Source organism: Balaenoptera borealis (assembly GCF_965194805.1).
Source record: "Balaenoptera borealis genome assembly, chromosome: 11".
NCBI classification, from domain to species: domain Eukaryota; kingdom Metazoa; phylum Chordata; class Mammalia; order Artiodactyla; family Balaenopteridae; genus Balaenoptera; species Balaenoptera borealis.
This window is the reverse complement of record NC_138868.1, coordinates 18,071,100-18,078,443: the sequence shown is the minus strand read 5'-3', so window position 1 is coordinate 18,078,443 and position 7,344 is coordinate 18,071,100.

Sequence of the window (7,344 nt, the reverse complement as noted above, 5' to 3'; positions counted from 1 at the left end):
TATTCAAGAATGATTAGCATCAAAAAACCAGCAAATTGCCAGGCAGCTCCCAGCATAGAGCCTGGAACGGTAGAAGCTGAACGAAAAAATATGCCTGGATGTGTAATGCTTCAAAATTAAAATCAATCAATGAATGTCCAGTTAATGCTCAAAGTGGTTAGTTAACATCTGGTTAATTGAAACCTAAGATTACTTTGAGGACACTGGCTTTTACTACATTGGAACCAGTACAGACTGAAACCCAGATCCAGAAACTCTTGGATAAAGTGTAACTGCCCCAAGAACATAAGTGAGTCTCCTCACTTCTTCTTTTAAAAGGGTCTTTATTCAGTCTCAAAGGTGGCAACATGAGCTATTGTCCTCTAAGCCAAGAAGGAAGTCTCCATCTCCTCTTTCACATACATCCTCCCATCCTTCCTCCCTAGTCTCAGTGCCTGGCACTTCTTTATCATGAGGCAGAGGCTGGATATGTTCAAGTTTGTGTCCTGTGCAGAAAGCAGAGATGGTCTGGGGGAAGGGCTTGGTGTCTGGAGGCCTTAAGGATATGAATACAAGGCAACTCACACACCATCTGCTCATTTGCTATCTAGATCTAAGGAAAAAGGAAAATGGAGCTCCCAGATGCAATATCCTCAGAGATGTGTCCCTCCTGTAGATACAGCCTAAATAGTCAACGTTAATGACATCATTACGTAATTATTACATGGGATGATAATAACGATATAAATCCTTCTGACCAGCATCCTGGAACGCAAACACCCTCTTTCAGCCACGTACACACAGCATGTTGTCATTATGGAGGTCATAAATTGCTTCTTCATGGACTATTTCCTCACAGAAATGAGGATGCTCCAATGCTTTATCCTCCTGGCCATCCCTAAGGAAGCTGGTTACCCTGATGAGCTGCTAAAGAAAATAAACTCCGAGCTCCTTCCCTTAGCACAGAGGAAAGGCAGTATTCATCTTGGGCCACCCACTCCCTATCTTACACTTTATCCCTTCCATTAAATGCCTTTGCCATTCCATTCCAGCGACAGAAGGTTGGGGTGGGCCAGCTGGATGGCATGGTGCTGAAATCACTCCCCATAAAAACGTGCCTGCAATGTTACAACAGCTTTGATGCTGTTGTAATGCACCCATAAAATCAAGGAACATATGTAGAGGCAGCTGCTGGTGGCAGCGAAGGAATGTAAAAAATATGGGGCTGTTGAAAAACTTTGATAGATTTTACTGCCAGCCAAGTATATATATTTTTTATGGTCTGCTACATGAAACTACAAAAAAAATCATGCTTTTCTTTATTGTGTTTATTCATTGCATCATTTACAACAAATTCCTGAGACAAACTAGTAGACTAGATGACTAGTTTTAAAATCAGTGGTTTCTGTTTAGTCTTAACAAACTCAAAGAAAAAGAAAAAGGCTTTAAAAACTGGTCCTTGGAAGGCAGTGAGGAAGCCCTAGGTATTAGGAAGACGTTAATGTCGCTCCCCATAAACCATTTCCCTACATCACACCCTCTGTATGCATCAGGACCCTCAGAGGATGGCTATTCAACATCTTTGATCTGGCAAGCAACTAAGTGATGGTCAGGCAGGGAAATGATAATTAGGGAGGAAAAAATCAGATTGCCTAAGCCTAAGGGCAGTGTTAGTAAAAGGTAAATCAATAGGATGTGAGAAGAAAATGTTAGAACTACTATTACATTTATATGTTCCAAAATTCTTTACTATAAATGTATGACAAAAAAGTTTAGAGACTGCTGAGTTAATAGTACAAAACTCTTTACCTAACACTATGAGGAAAGGCCCAAACCTTCAAGAAATAGATAATTCTTATGTGATATAATATGTTTTAGAGCATGAAAAATATGGCAAATTTCCAAATCATTTTATTTGGCTGGAACATGTGTTCTCTGGTTGGCTGGCTTCTATTTGTTTGTTCTTGCTTTGAACGTGATCCTTCTGTGACTTCCATGTTGACACTAGTTTTTTGTTGTTGTTGTCATTGTTTTGTTTGTTTTATTCTTATAGTTTTTATCCTACTGGCATTTTAATGGGAATATTAAAGGGTCAAAATACACACACCCACAATGTCCCCTTACCCTGCTCTTTCCAGGACACCATGTGATTCTCTTTGCTGCAAACCATAATCGGCTTCAAAAGAGTAACAAAATAGTAAGCATCAGGTCCATGGCTAGAGCAACAGCCATGACTATGAATTTTAGTAACAGAGGATTTGGTATAGTTTTAAATAAGCATGGGTTTGATAATGGAAGAAGGTTCATATTCTGGATCTGCCATTAACATGGCTGTGTGCTAAGTGGGCAAGTTAGTTACTCTTTCTTAGACATAGTATAATCATCTATAAAATAGAGATACTTTATACGTATCTTTGCAGGATTGCTGGTACTAGATAAATGTAAACTATTATCATGAATATTATAATATTTATTTCCTGTAACATCTGTCCACTGAAGAGAAAATAACTCACAAGATTTAACATTGTCATGGTGAAAATAAGGTTGTGAAAGGAGGAAATAGCAGAGGAAAATAAGAGAAGCTTGGATGCAGAATGAGAATGAAAGAGCTTAAAATATGGCCTAACAAATCTCTTTCAGAGTTCTGCTTAGCCCTGCAAGATGAAGGAGTTAGCACAAGTCTAAAGAGCCAGGAACTGCTGCTATATTTGGGAAAAGACACTGTTTGGTTTAAATCTTCCCAATGGTCTTCAATGATTTATCTCTTGGCAACACAAGAACCAATGAAACAAGCACGTTTCCATTTCTGACTTCTTGGGCTCGAGTGAAAAACCTATTAATAGGCATGAAAGGCCAGATGGACTAGCCAAGGCCTGGAGCACAGAGGTTAGTTTTAGAGGAACCATCTGGGGCTTGTTCTTACGCCTTAGTGAAAAAGCCAGTGAGAGCCCAGAACACAACACAGTCATTTAGTTGGAGGTCTGCTGGTTCCGTCAGCCTTTCACTGATACAGAAACATGCTGGTTTGGAGAAGGGAAAAACTTAGTTATTTTCTTCTTCCTTTTTAAAATTTTAAAAAGTGGATACATTTTCATAGCTAGGAAAGTAAACAGAAAATTTAGGACACATCCAGGTACACATTTCCCAGTTTCACAGGAGACAAAGTTTCCAGAACCCCCCACTCCTTCCAACTGAGGTGTTGTTCCCATGGTAGGATGTGAAAGAGGCCTGGCTCTGGGCATCCACTGGAGTAAAATGCGACCTACTCATCCGAGTTTATCAAACACCCTCACAACTTGGCTCCAATCAGTATTACCCAACTTCCTGAAGAGTTCATGTCAAACTTTCGGAAATACTGAGTTTCTAAATGTAAAAATAAAAATCTCCATCATCACAATAATGGGACAGAATGGTTTTAAATGTCAGCTCTTTACTTACTAGCAGTTTGATTTCAGACAGTTAACTTAATCATTCTGACCTGTAGTTGCTTCATGTTAAAAGATAATGATAGTGTCTTCATGTTAAAAGATGACTTAAAAAAGAAACAATTTATGTAAGAAAGCACAGTTCATTCATTATTTTCATCCATTCATTTTGTCAACATGTGTTCACTGGGTACCAAGTCTGTGCCAGGCAATAATGGCGTAGCAATGAAAAGATACATAATATACTAGCTTATAATAGGCAACTAAATAACAGCAGTTATTTTATTTTATTTTATTATTTTAATTTTTAGTTATGTTTTGATTTTCTCTAAAAACTGACATATCATTGAGACTATACTGATGTTGACAGACCAGGGTTATAAATATATTTATGGGAAGAAATGTTGCATTAACTAAACAAGCTATTGCACCAAGAACAGCCCCTGGGCATTTATATTCAACTTCTGGTACATTTCCAAGGGCAGGCCACCCTGATATGGCATGTTCATGAAAAGTAAGTAGCAGTGAATACTGGCAAGTCCCAATATAACCTCTGTAGAAATGTTATATGGAAAACATTTCTTCTGGGACTAGTAAGAACTTGCTGTTATTTGCAGTAGCATGTTTCTTTCCTATTTTCATTTTGCCAAACTTTGAGTATTTGACAGTACTTTTTTTTTTTTAAGTTTTGAATTTTATTTTATTTATTTTTTTATACAGCAGGTGCTTATTAGTCATCAATTTTATACACATCAGTGTATACATGTCAATCCCAATCACCCAATTCAGCACACCCCCACCCCCACCCCCCCACCGCTTTCCCCCCTTGGTGTCCATACGTTTGTTCTCTACATCTGTGTATCAACTTCTGCCCTGCAAACCAGTTCATCTGTACCATGTTTCTCGGTTCCACATACATGCGTTAATATACGATATTTGTTATTCTCTTTCTGACTTATTCACTCTGTATGACAGTCTCTAAATCCAGCCATGTCTCAACAAATGACCCAATTTCATTCCTTTTTATGGCTGAGTAATATTCCATTGTATATATGTACCACAGCTTCTTTATCCATTCGTCTGTCGACAGGCATTTTAGGTTGCTTCCATGACCTGGCTATTATAAATAGTGCTGCAATGAATATTGGGGTGTATGTGTCTTTTTGAATTATGGTTTTCTCTGGATATATGCCCAGTAGTGGGATTGCTGGATCATATGGAAAATCTATTTTTAGTTTTTTAAGGAACCTCCATACTGTTCTCCATAGTGGCTATATCAATTTACATTCCCACCAACTGTGCAAGAGGGTTCCCTTTTCTCCACACCCTCTCCAGCATTAGCTGTTTGCAGATTTTCTGATGATGCCCATTCTAACCGGAGTGAGGTGATACCTCATTGTAGTTTTGATTTGCCTTTCTCTAATAATTAGTGACGTTGAGCAGCTTTTCATGTGCTTCTTGGCCATCTGTATGTCTTCTTTGGAGAAATGTCTAGACAGGTCTTCTGCCCATTTTTTGATTGGGTTGCTTCTTTTAATATGGAGCTGCATGAGTTGTTTATATAGTTTGGAGACTAATCCTTTGTCCGTTGATTCGTTTGCAAATATTTTCTCCCATTCTGAGGGTTGTCTTTTCGTCTTGTTTATGGTTTCCTTTGCTGTGCAAAAGCTTTGAAGTTTCATTAGGTCACATTTGTTTATTTTTGTTTTTATTTCCATAACTCTAGGAGGTGGATCAAAAAAGATCTTGCTGTGATTCATGTCAAAGAGTGTTCTTCCTATGTTTTCCTCTAAGAGTTTTATAGTGTCAGGTGTCAAATTTAGGTCTCTAATCCATTTTGAGTTTATTTTTGTGTCTGGTGTTAGGGAGTGTCCTAATTTCATTCTTTTACATGTAGCTGTCCTGTTTTCCCAACACCACTTACTGAAGACACTGTCTTTTCTCCATTGTATATCCTTGCCTCCTTTGTCATAGATTACTTGACCATAGATGCGTAGGTTTATCTCTGGGCTTTCTATCTTGTTCCATTGATCTATGTTTCTGTTTTCGTGCCAGTACCATATTGTCTTGATTACCATAGCTTTGTAGTATAGTCTGAGGTCAGGGAGTCTGATTCCTCCAGCTCCGTTTTTCCCTCTCAAGACTGCTTTGGCTATTCGGGGTCTTTTGTGCCTCAATATAAATTTTAAGATTTTTTGTTCTAGTTCCGTAAAAAATGCCATTGGTAATTTGATAGGGATTGCATTGAATCTGTAGATTGCTTTGGGTAGTATAGTCACAATATTGATTCTTCCAATCCAAGAACATGGTGTATCTCTCCATCTGTTGGTATCATCTTTAATATCTTTCATGAGTGTCATAGTTTTCTGCACACACGTCTTTTGTCTCTTTAGGTAGGTTTATTCCTAGGTATTTTATTCTTTTTGTTGCAATGGTAAATGGGAGTGTTTCCTTAATTTCTCTTTCAGATTTTTCATCATTAGTGTATAGGAATGCAAGAGATTTCTGTGTATTAATTTTGTATCCTGCAACTTTACCAAATTCATTGATTAGCTCTAGTAGTTTTCTGGTGGCATCTTTAGGATTCTCTATGTATAGTATCATGTCATCTGCGAACAGTGACAGTTTTACTTCTTCTTTTCCAATTTGTATTTCTTTTTCTTCTCTGATTGCTGTGGCTAGGAGTTCCAAAACTATGTTGAAAAATAGTGGTGAGAGTGGACATCCTTGTCTTGTTCCTGATCTTAGAGGAAATGCTTTCAGTTTTTCACCATTGAGAATGATGTTGGCTGTGGGTTTGTTGTACATGGCCTTAATTATGTTGAGGTAGGTTCCCTCTATACCCACTTTCTGGAGAGTTTTTATCATAAATGGGTGAATTTTGTCAAAAGCTTTTTCTGCATCTATTGAGATGATCATATGGTTTTTATTTTTCAATTTGTTAATATACTGTATCACATTGATTGATTTGCATATATTGAAGAATCCTTGCATCCCTGGGATAAATCGCACTTGGTCATGGTGTATGATCCTTTTAATGTGTTGTTGGATTCTGTTTGCTAGTATTTTGTTGAGGATTTTTGCATCTATATTCATTAGTGATATTGGTCTGTAATTTTCTTTTTTTGTAGTATCTCTGTCTGGTTTTGGTATCAGGGTGATGGTGGCCTCATTGAATGTGTTTGGAAGTGTTCCTTCCTCTGCAATTTTTTGGAAGAGTTTGAGAAGGATGGGTGTTAGCTCTTCTCTAAATGTTTCACAGAATTCACCTGTGAAGCCATCTGGTCCTGGACTTTTGTTTGTTGGAAGATTTTTAATCACAGTTTCAATTTCATTACTTGTGATTGGTCTGTTCATATTTTCTATTTCTTCCTGGTTCAGTTTTAGAAGGTTATACCTTTCTAAGAATTTGTCCATTTCTTCCAGGTTGTCCATTTTATTGGCATAGAGTTGCTTGTAGTAGTCTCTTAGGATGCTTTGTATTTCTGCGGTGTCTGTTGTAACTTCTCCTTTTTCATTTCTGATTTTATTGATTTGAGTCCTCTCCCTCTTTTTCTTGATGAGTCTGGCTAATGGTTTATCAATTTTATTTATCTTCTCCAAGAACCAGCTTTTAGTTTTATTGATCTTTGCTATTGTTTTCTTTGTTTCTTTTGCATTTATTTCTGCTCTGATCTTTATGATTTCTTTCCTTCTACTAACTTTTGGTTTTGTTTGTTGTTCTTTCCCTAGTTCCTTTAGGTGGAAGGTCAGATTGTTTATTTGAGATTTTTCTTGTTTCTTGAGGTAGGCTTGTATAGCTATAAACTTTCCTCTTAGAACTGCTTCTGCTGCATCCCATAGGTTTCGGATCATCGTGTTTTCATTGTCATTTGTCTGTAGGTATTTTTTGATTTCCTCAGTGATCTCTTGGTTATTTAGTAACGTATTGTTTAGCCTC